Source organism: Castor canadensis, chromosome 3, assembly GCF_047511655.1.
Source record: "Castor canadensis chromosome 3, mCasCan1.hap1v2, whole genome shotgun sequence".
In the NCBI taxonomy this organism is placed as follows: Eukaryota; Metazoa; Chordata; class Mammalia; order Rodentia; family Castoridae; genus Castor; species Castor canadensis.
This window is the reverse complement of record NC_133388.1, coordinates 6,772,475-6,784,389: the sequence shown is the minus strand read 5'-3', so window position 1 is coordinate 6,784,389 and position 11,915 is coordinate 6,772,475.

Here is an 11,915-nt window from a genome sequence, read left to right as displayed (position 1 = left end):
TTTCCTTTATTGCTAGAGATGGTGAGCATTTTTTCATATGTTTTCTGGCCATTTGAATTTCTTCTTTTGAGAAAGTTCTGTTTAGTTCACATGCCCATTTCTTTATTGGTTCATTCGTTTTGGGAGAATTTAGTTTTTTAAGTTCCCTATATATTCTGGTTATCAGTCCTTTGTCTGATGTATAGTTGGCAAATATTTTCTCCCACTCTGTGGGTGTTCTCTTCAGTTTAGAGACCATTTTTTTGATGAACAGAAGCTTTTTAGTTTTATGAGGTCCCATTTATCTATGCTATCTCTTAGTTGCTGTGCTGCTGGGGTTTCATTGAGAAAGTTCTTACCTATACCTACTAACTCCAGAGTATTTCCTACTCTTTCTTGTATCAACTTAAGAGTTTGGGGTCTGATATTAAGATCCTTGATCCATTTTGAGTTAATCTTGGTATAGGGTGATATACATGGATCTAGTTTCAGTTTTTTGCAGACTGCTAACCAGTTTTCCCAGCAGTTTTTGTTGAAGAGGCTGCTATTTCTCCATCGTATATTTTTAGCTCCTTTGTCAAAGATAAGTTGCTCATAGTTGTGTGGCTTCATATCTGGATCTTCTATTCTGTTCCACTGGTCTTCATGTCTGTTTTTGTGCCAGTACCATGCTGTTTTTATTGTTACTGCTTTGTAATATAGTTTGAAGTCAGGTATTGTGATACCTCCTGCATAGTTCTTTTGACTGAGTATTGCCTTGGCTATTCGTGGCCTCTTGTGTTTCCATATAAATTTAACAGTAGATTTTTCAATCTCTTTAATGAATGTCATTGGAATTTTGATGGGAATTGCATTAAACATGTAGATTACTTTGGGGAGTATCGACATTTTTACTATGTTGATTCTACCAATCCATGAGCATGGGGGAGATCTCTCCACTTTCTATAGTCTTCCTCAATCTCTTTCTTCAGAAGTGTATAGTTTTCCTTGTAGAGGTCATTCACATCTTTTGTTAGGTTTACACCTAGGTATTTGATTTTTTTTGAGGCTATTGTAAATGGAATTGTTTTCATATATTCTTTTTCAGTTTGTTCATTATTAGTGTATAGAAATGCTAATGATTTTTCTATGTTGATTTTATATCCTGCTACCTTGCTATAGCTATTGATGATGTCTAGAAGCTTCTGAGTAGAGTTTTTTGGGTCTTTAAGGTATAGGATCATGTCGTCTGCAAATAGGGATATTTTGACAGTTTCTTTACCTATTTGTATTCCTTTTATTCCTTCTTCTTGCCTAATTGCTCTGGCTAGGAATTCTCCCTGGAATTCTTTATAGCCTTACCCAGTTTTGTTTTTCTCCACGTCACTAGTCAGCATTTTACTTACATTTATTAGAATGCATTTTCATGAGGGCGCAGATACAGCTTTGTTTGTTGTGCTCACCCTAGAGTCTAAGACAGTGCTGCATGTAGCAGGTGGTCTGTAAATACTTGCTGAATGAGTGTGTCTGTGAATGTGTCTTTGTTTATATGTGTGTGTCCACACTGAGGAAGATGTGAAGGCTGTAGGAGAGCTGTGGGTTAGGTTTTGGAAGATGCTGTAGGTTGTACATTAGGATAAGTGATTGTACACCAAAGTGTGTGCGTGTGCGTGCGTGCGCCAGGGGCTAGTTCCTTCTTGTTTTAATTTGCCTATATTTTGTAATTTGAATTTGAGCATATTTTCATTTGCTTATTGGTTATTAACATTTTCCCCATGATTTAAAATAATGATTCAGGAACTCCTTTGGTACGCAGAGGTTTGGTGCCTTTTTGGAAATAACATGCCAAATTTTACTATTCTTTTTAGGTCACTCAGCCAGAGGAGCTCAGAAATGGAGTATATTAACAAATACAGGCAACTTGAAGCACAAGAGTTTGATATGTATGGCAGTGATCAAACAACCAATGGGCCAGGTAAACAGGGTATCTATAAATATCTTAAATATGATATGTGAGTGGTTCACATATTAAAACACATTCTAAAAAGTTTTAAGAAGTACAGTATTTTGGTCAATGAAAGGAATCCCTGTTGGTTGTTAATTCAGGATGTTTCTTGGGAAGAGTGTATTATAGGTTGGATAACTAAAATTATCTTCCTAGTGTCAGGGCCTGTTCACATGATAAGAAGTACCCTTTGAGCTTTTTGCCTTTCAAAGAATTTGTCCATTACACCTCTTCCCAGAACTTCTGCCACTTCTTCCTGTGCACCTATGCTCTGCCTAAAGAACAGAAGTTTGGGTTAGAATAACATTTTCCTGTTCATTTTTGGCCTTCTTAGTAATTATGAAGCAGTACATGTACAATAATACTGTATTAATATTTTTTTTCAGTATTGAGGTTTAAACTCAGGTCTCATGCTTGCTAGGCAGTTACAATACCACTTGAGCCACTCTGCCAGCCTCTGTATTAATTCTTATTCTTGGTATTTATTTGGGCTTATTGACAGTGTATTGGTATCTTTCATCAGCCCTGGAAAATTCTGAGACATTGTGTTTTTAAAAAAATTTTTTTGGTAGCTCTGCTTTATTCTAGTTAATTTGTCATTTGTTTTTCACCTTAAGGCAGAAGCACCTGTGGAGTCCTTTGCCTTCCTGTCTGTGTTCTTGCATTACTGGTATTTCACCACTGTCTCATAATTTCAGTGCCTTTAGGATGTTTGGATATGGGGGAAATAGGTGAAAACCTGGCATCTTTAGTTGCATTAGGAAAGAGATTTGTCTGAACAACTCAGTGCCTTATTACCAGAAGTGATAATTGAAAATACATGCACTTTCTACTTAGGCTAAGAAAAATACAAAGCTATTCATATGAGAATATTTATTGCACCATTGCTTATTTATTGGAAGTGTTGGAAGTATGTTAAATGTCATTGAGCAGAAGAATGACTGCCTGTATGTGAGGTACCCTGCAGCTTCAATGGGGGCATAGAATAGCCGTATGTGTTGCTGTGGAAAGACGTCTGTCATCTTAATACTTCAGTTTTGGGGAAGCATGCTGGTTAATTTACAGATGACTCTATGTGATGTGATCAATATGTCCTCTAACACCCATGTGGGCCTAGGGCACTCACACAGCCCAGCACATGCTGCATGCTGATCCTGAAGCATGCCATCTGGGATTGCCACCATTTGGAAATAGCTACATTACAGATGCCTGCAATTCAGAGTGTCTGTTGTAACTTTTGATTTAATTTCATATTTGAAGCTGTTCTTCACTTTTTTTTTTCCTGTGTCATAATATATTTGAAACTTTTCACTAGGCTGTCACCCAAGCTTAGGCTTCTGCTACAAGTATAGGAGTCATCCAGCTACTGGTAGTTATCAAAGTGTGTGCGTGTGTGTGCGCGCACCAGGGGCTATTTGAAGCAACAAGAATTTAAGTAAAAGAGACCTGGGCCACCACTTACAGAACTTACCATTTGGTCATACTGTTATGCTAGTAAATGCTTTTGGAGATTAGTATTCTGAAAGATAGCTCTAGGGGGCATAAAATGGGTGTATCAGGAAAGTGACAGCTAGCTTAGAGTAGGAGGGTGAGTACGTTAGAGGGCAGAGTGGGGATCAGGGTGGGGGGAAATGTGCATAGAGGCCTTTTGGTGGGAGAAAGCCTGGTGTCCAATCCTGAGGGAATTGCTTGTATTGCTGGGCAGTAGAGATGGGTGTGGCAGGGCTGCCAGCTGTATAGTACACCCTGGAAGAAGTCCGTGTACTATTCCTCAGAACTTTGAATGTGTTATCTTCATAGTAAATGGGATTTCACAAATGTGAGTAAAGGATTTCTAGGTGGGAAGATTTTCCAGGTGGGCCCAGTGCAGTCACATATTTTTATAAGAGGGGAGCAGGAGGATCAGAACCTAGATTGGAGTAATGTGAGAAAGGACCATGAGCTAAGGAATGTGGGCTGCTTCTACAAGATAAGAAGGCAAGGGACTGGATTCCTCACCAAAGAGCCCTGGAAGGAACAGTGCTGATACATTAATCACAGCCATTGAAACTGATTTTGGACTCTGACCTCCAGAACTGTGGGAGAATAAATGTGTGTTGTTTCCCCTAAATGTGTGGAAACATGTTACAGTAGCTGCAGGAAATTCATACAGCTGCACTGGGTGAGGTGGGGTGAGAGCAGAAGGCCCAATGATAAGGGTCTGTTATTATGGCTAAGAATCTTGGTCTTAATACTCAAAGAGTAGTGGGAAGCTATTGAATGTTCCAGGTTATTCTTGGGATGAGTGTGAAGGGAAGAGAGGTGTCACATGAGAGGTTTGTTTGGAGAAGAGCACTCTGCTGGTATTTTTAAGAATAGATCAGGGCTGGCAGAGTGGCTCAAGTGATAAGGGTGCCTGAGTTGAAACCCCAATCAAAATAAATAAATAAATAAAAAGATCAGAGGGATCAGAGTAGAGCAGCTAGGAGGAGCGAGCTGACCTGGTTCAGTTGGAACCCCGTATATAAGTGCATATGTGTATGTATACACACATGAACACAAAGCTGTTTCTAACTCTGTGTCTCTTTATATAAAACCATGAGGGCACTCAGATACCTCTCATTGAGACCACGGGCTTCAACACGAACATTTTGTTATATACATTATGTTGGTTCAAAATACTGTTAATTTTGGTGTGTTACAAGTGCTATTTCACTTGTATTATTTTTTTTCTAATTAGAAATTCAAGGATACATATCAGTGCATTTCTATAGATTATATTAGAGTTCTTTTTTGCAGTTAAAGTAAATCATTTCTTAGAGATGGAGACTGAATAGCATTGAAAAGTAGAGTCTTTCCTAACCACAGAGCCTAGCTCCAGGGTGTGGCCTCCTCAGGACTCTTGTGTTTTCACATGACAGTTTTGAACTTGTCCTGGGTGGTGATGGACTCCACAGTTGTTGCTTCCTTTCAAGTTTGGGATGTTTTTAGAGGTGGTTTTCTTCCCCCCCTAGCTTTTCTTCTGAATCTGTGAGAGAATGGCCTCTGGAATGTCTGAGAAGGAAAACAGCCCTGCCCTTTGAAGTGAAGGTTAGTTTTACATGCAGAATACCATCCCATTCTTGGAGAAAGTGAGATATAATTATCTATTTAAAGATTTAATTTTATGGTTAAGTTAGAACTGCAGTAATTTAGCTTAATTTCTGTGTGGAGAATGCCTAGATTTTAAGATAAGAAAGTGTGTTATGTTCTCCATATGAGCAGGCATACTACTCAACCATTAAAATCTGTTATACATTGTTTGGAACCTCTAATTACATAACCTTTGGGTTAGATGTGGTGTGGTGGCTTAGTGAAGAGAACTAGCTATTTTTATAATATCTGGTCTTTCCCGGTTCATATAAAGTATTTTAGTAATGATAAAGAGACAATGGAAAAATGAGAAGAGCAGATTTTGAGGTTGTATTTTTCTTGCCATTTTTGGACTTCATATGTAGTTTGTTGATTTGCCTTAAGTTATCTCTGATGTTTTTCCTTTTACTTTGTGGTAAATACAAAGCTGACAGACCCACACAGCTGTGACCATCTTTGCTGTTTGCTTTCGTGTCCACCCTGGGGCAGTGGACATGGAGGCAGGGCTTCATCTGTGCTGGGTCTGCTTCAGCCAGTGACCTAAAAACGTCAAGTGGTGTTTTGTGCTGCGTGGACAGGGCTGTATCTTAGACAGTATGGTAAGGGCTTTTGACATTTTTTTTTCTTGTAAAATTTGTGTCATTATGTAGCAACCTTCAAAATCAAGTTATCAAGTCATGTAAGTCACATCAATACTGTCAGATTAACAGGGCTCGTTTAGCAGCACTGGGAAACAGGGCTTAAAGTCTCTTAGCAAAAAGAGATAGCTGTCTCCTTTTTGTCTCCCTGAAAGAAAAGAATCCTCATTCTCTTCCCTTAGATAGCTCTTCCCTAAGCCTCTCATTCCCACTCTATTCCCAGTTGCTCACCTGTCCCTCTGCCCCTTCCCTTTACTGATTGTGTTCTCAAGGCCTAGGGCACACCACTTGGGAAAGCAAGCTGGGAGGCAGGATGGAGAGAGTGAAGTGAGATTGTGAGAAGAAATCCCTATTTCAGTTTTGGGGAGCCTGGCAGTAGGTAGGAGGTTGATCAGAAGTCTTGAGGATGAGTGAAGCTGGATTTGAGTCAGGAATGCCTCAGGAAGAGCTCTTTCCCACAGAGGAGTGGTTTTCACAGAGAGATTACAGCACATCTGGCTCCTCTGACTGTGAGATTGAGAACAAGTACCACACACCATGATTCAGATACAGGAAAGAAGGGGGTGGGGTATGGCCCAGCAGGAGAGTGTTTCTCTAGCATGCTGGAGTTCCTGGGATCAATCCTAAGCACCATATATACATATATACATGTACATATACACGTACACATATACGTGAGGCACAAGGCCTGGGGTTTAATCTCTAGCACCACAAAAGAAAAAAAATATGTAGGAAAATAACCACGTTTCAGTTATATATTATTAGACCAATTATGAAAGAAGAGTTTGGCCATATGTTTAGCAGTTGGAACAATGGCAGGAAAGGACTGCTGGGACAAAAAAGAAGAGTGAGGAGAGAGAGGGAAAGGGAACCATGGGGGAAAAGGTATCCAGAGAAGGAAGTGATTTGGGAGAGAGGCGGGAAGACTTGTGGGTTTATTTGTCTTGGAAATGCTGCTTCCTTTCCAGTGAAAGCCACATCCCGTGAACTTTGATTCCTCCTCAGTTTGTCATGTGGTGGCAGAGGCTGCTTAGGATTTACAGGGCAGCCAGAGCAGTGTACAGATTTACAAGAAGTAGGACCAGACAACAAATTAAGCATTTTTTTTGGTTCACTATTTTATTAGTATATATTAACTATACAAAGGGGTTTCTTTGTGATATTTCCATACATGCATATAATTTGCTTTGATCATATTCTCCCCATTACTCTTTCTAGCATTTTAGCAGAGTAAAGTTTCCCCTTTTCACCATGCCTTTAGTTTGTGAGTTGTGTTTTTTTTAGTTATTACCATTATCGATTTATTTTAGTAGTAAGGAATGCACACGTAAGAAATTGGTGCATTTTATTGAAATTGCGTGTTAGCACCATTTAATCACATGACAAGTGTCATTTCGCAGGTCTGTTACCTTAGGAGGCAGTGAAAGTCGATAGTGTTGGTGACTGGATGGAAGGACACGAACCTCCTACTTTGCTTGTCTGCATTACTAATAGTGGATTATCAAGGGGGAGTTTCTAATGAGCCTACTGGCAGTATTAGCCCGCAGAAGATGGCTTTTTGTATGTATGTCTTATGTACTTTTTTTTTTTTCAGATAAGATATAGCATTGTATTTGTTTGTTTTGTCTGAATCCAGGTCCAAGGCCACCTTTGGCTAAGTTAAGCAATGTGACATGCATTCCAGAGACAACTTATAAATATCCTGATTTGCCAATAAATCGATGTAAGGAAGAGGTAAAGTTATTTTTGTCATAATGTAATTTTGCTGTTTGAATAAATGTTGAAGCCCAGCACTACTGGTTTACAATGTGAAAGCTATCAAGTGAGCAAGGCTCTGCTGCGGACACAGGGGAGGTTGGTCCCTGGCTCTGCTTGTGCGATGACCACTGCTGATCTTTGTTTTGACCTAGGTTAGCTTCTATCCAAATTTAATGTATGTAGCTTCCCAATGATCACATCTCCTGGTACTGGGCTTACTGCCTATCCTTTCCTACCTCTGCAGTGTCTGTCAGTAAGTGGTTATCCCTTACCAACAGAGCTACTTATTAAGAAACTCACTGAGAGGGCTTGTTATAAAGAGAGAGCATGCCCCAGCATCTCCATGGGACTTTCCTTGCGGTGTTGCCTACTTTCTACTCATTGATTGATCTAATTGTTAACACATCATTGCATTGCCAATGCCAGTCCAGATCTAGCAGTAGGATGGTTAAGTTTCTTATCAGTTACATGTTAGTAACCATGGTTAAAAGTAACAGTGTTAAAACCTTTTTTAACTATACTAGTGGAAAAGCACTAGAATGGGAAATGTTCCAAGTTTCATTTTCATTTTTAAAATTGAATCCTGTAACTTTTACAGAGTAGCTGTATTTTAATTAGTTTTTAGGTACATTAGTATTCAAATTAATTGATGTTTTCTGACCATATCAGTTGCTAGAAGGATAAGATAGCTTAAATAAGTTTAGAGTGGAGGTAGGGAAATCTGGGATAGGAATTGGGTGAAGTTTTAGAGTATTCTGTATAATCTGTAAGTGCAAAAGTAGAAGTTAATTATTTAAAAATTCATCTGAAGAATGTAAAATGAAATTTAAAAGCAACTTGAGTATGATAACAACAGCTCTATTTTCAATAGAACTGCATGCAGTTTCATTACAAAAATTTGAAATAGAAGAAATTTAGATTTAAAGCTATAGAAATCCACTTTGATATTTTTATTTTTGTAGAAGAAATTAAGATTTTGAGAGCTGAAGTTGCCTTGGCCTGATTTTCTAGCTATTGAGCTATAACTGTTAATAACAGTTATAGTAGAATTGGCTTTAAAAGTGGCAACCACTGATAGTATTCTTGCTGTTTTGTGATGCTTAGATGGCTAATTAGTAATTTAACTTAAAGGGAAATAAACCCTGAAAGTCTTCTTGAGATAGATAATACTTTACATTGTTGTCAGTTTTATGCCAATTTTGAAAGATATTTTTCTTTTAAAATTCCAGGTTATTTCTTTGATAGAAAGCAATTCTGTAGTAATTATACATGGCGCCACAGGAAGTGGTAAGAGTACTCAACTTCCACAGTATATCTTGGACCATTATGCTCAGCGCTGTACCTACTGCAACATTGTGGTTACCCAGCCACGGAAAATAGGGGCCAGCAGCATTGCTAGGTGGATCAGTAAAGAGCGCTCTTGGACTCTGGGTGGCTTGGTGGGCTATCAGGTGAGATGGAGAAGAAAGAGAAAGCAAACCTTTCTCTCTTTGTTAATTTTTTATTCTATGTAACTTGATGTTAGAACATGATTATTTTGTATTGGAAATTAAAATGAAACCGTTTACTTTAGAGCAGAACTGGCATTGTTTTAAAAACTAGTGAAACAATTTCTTTTTTTGTGTGTGTGTGTAGTACTGGGATTTGAACTCAGGGCCTTGAGCTTACAGCAAGTGCTCTACCACTGAGGCACACCTCCAGCCCTTTTTGCTTTAGGTTGTTTTTCAGATGGAGTCTTACTTTCTTCCCTGACTGGCCTCAGACCATGATCCTTCTACCTATAGCCACTTGTGTAGTTGGAGTCCCAGTGTGCACCACTATACCTAGCTTATTGATTGAGGTGGGCTCTTGCCAGTTTTTTGCCTGGGCTGTCCTTGACTGCAACCTTCCCAATCTCTCCCTCTCAAGTAGCTAGGATTACAGGTGTGAGTCAATGAGCCTGGCCTTGAAACTGAATTTCTTGAAAACAAATTTATTTCCCAGTCAAATAAAAAGAAATGATAATTCTTAGGCTCATAGATTTTATAATTTTATACCTTTAATTATACCTTTGTATTCTAGAAGGTGTCTGCAAACAGAGTTGTTGAAATATGAAAATGTTGTAGGCAGTATAACTAGATAAGCTAGTCTCCATCCAAAAGAGAAGAAAGAAATTAACTTGAGACTTTTAATTTGGAATATATATATATATATGTATATATATATATATATATATATATATATATGTATATATAAAGTTTTGTACCCAAGGCCCAAGCTCCTGGGATTCCACAAGCCAGCTACTTGCCCCTGTACACCCAATAAAGAGGCATGGTGAAGGCAGAGAAAGGAGATTTATTACATGGCTTGGAAGAGGCAAAGTAAGCACTTAGCCCATCTTCAGCAAACTTTTGGGTACAAACATGATCTGCAAGTTTCAATAGACAAAGAACTGGGAGCAGGGGGAGAGAGGTAAGGTATACATAGTTAAATAGTTCTAGTCACAGGTGTGGTTTGGTTGGTCATTATCTCAGTCCTTGTTCTGGAAGAGGTTCCATCTGGAGGGTGGTCCATCCTGAGGCAGCTCTACTGTTGAGGGTATTTTCAGCCCCTTGTCATGAAGATGTTATTATTCTGTCCTTTCTGGAATCCGAGGTGATCGCAAAGTAACTGCAAAGAAAATGGCTTAGAGCAAAACAGATACAAAATGAAAGAGAGATGCCATACTTTTCTCCTGCTTTTAGTTAATTCATGGGCCTGAGTACGAATCCATGCTTTTTAGCAAAAGCAGTTTGAGCACATCTTAACACACACACATAGATCTTTTTTTTTTTTTTTGGCAGTACTGGGATTTGGCCTTATATGTTTATATATTTCTGAAGTACAATAATTTTTTATTCCCTTTGTTACCTCCATTATAAAATGGGCATACCCACTTTTGGTGGTAAAATTGGAGCCATTTAAACCTTTTCCTTCCCCAATTTTAGGTAGGGCTAGAGAAAATAGCAACAGAAGACACCAAGCTAATTTATATGACCACTGGAGTCCTGCTTCAGAAAATTGTAAGTGCCAAGAGTTTGATGGAATTCACACATGTCTTCATCGACGAAGTGAGTACTCTGCCCTTCTGTGTGGGTCCCTGTTTACATGTGGGTGCCTGTATCCTCTTGAAATGGGTCACCAGGTACTTTGGGTCTACATCTGCCCTTTCTGCTTGTGGTTGTGAATTTTGATTTTATTCTTTGTTCTTTGTCTCAAAATATGGGTGGGATGTTGAGGCCTATGAAAAGATACTTTATTTAGAGCAGAGATTGATTGGCAGGCTGCAGCTATTGATCAGATCTGGCATCTCCTTTTGTAAGGCTGGTTTTATTGGAGCAGTTTCTTTGGCTTGTTTATTTACTGTCTAGGGCCTTTGGCCTGTACACTTGTAGAACTAGAGTAGTTGTTCAGAAATACCATGGGCCATTTGACCTTCTTCAGGGAGGGTGGAAAGCCCCTGATGGAGACTCAGAGAGTTACAAGAACTTTCATTGTGTATAGATGTTTTCAGCCAGCCACAGAACTTTTTCTTTAGTAAATCAAGGGCAACAATAGTTTTTTAAAAAATTGGGCCAGGGGTATAGCTCAGTGGTTGAGTGCTTACATAGCATGTTCAAGGCCCTGAATTTGATCCCTAACATCACAAGGAGAAAAAAATTCAATAACATAAACAAGATTTTAATGTATTTACCTTTCTTTAAAAAGCCTCTAATAGGGCTGGTAGAATGGCTCAAGTGTTAAAAGTGCATGCCTAGCAAGTGTGAGGCCCCAAGTTCAGGACCCAGTGCCATACACACACAAACACACACACACACACACACACACACACACACACACACACACACACACAGCTTCTAATAAAGCTGGGTGAGGTGACTTAAATCTGTAATCAGAGCTATTCAAGAGGTGGAGATAGGGATGATCACAGTTTGAAGCCAGCCCAACAAAAAGTTTATGAGACCCGGCATCTCAATAAATGCTGGTGTGGTGGTGCACACCTGTTACCCTAGCCCCTGCGGAAGTATAAATAGGAGGATCACCATCCAGGCACACTCAGGCATTAATTCAAGATCCTATTCAAAAAATGCCTAAAACCTAAAGCACAAAAGGGCTGAGGATGTGGCTCAAGTGGTAACCCACTTGAACTGTGGCAAGCACAAGGCCTTGAGTTCAAACCCCAGTACCACCAAAAGAAAAGTTTCTGATAAAATATTGTAAACCCTGTCTTTGTGCCTGTCTCAGCTTGCTTTCTTCTGTTTTTTAAATATTTTTATTAGTGTGTATTGTGCGAAGGGTTTCATTGTGATATTTCCATACACGCATACGAAGTACTTTGATCAAATTCACCCCCTCTATTTCTCTTTCTCATCCTCTTCCTTTTTAAATAATCTTAATAGGTTTCATTATTCTGCTTTCATACACAT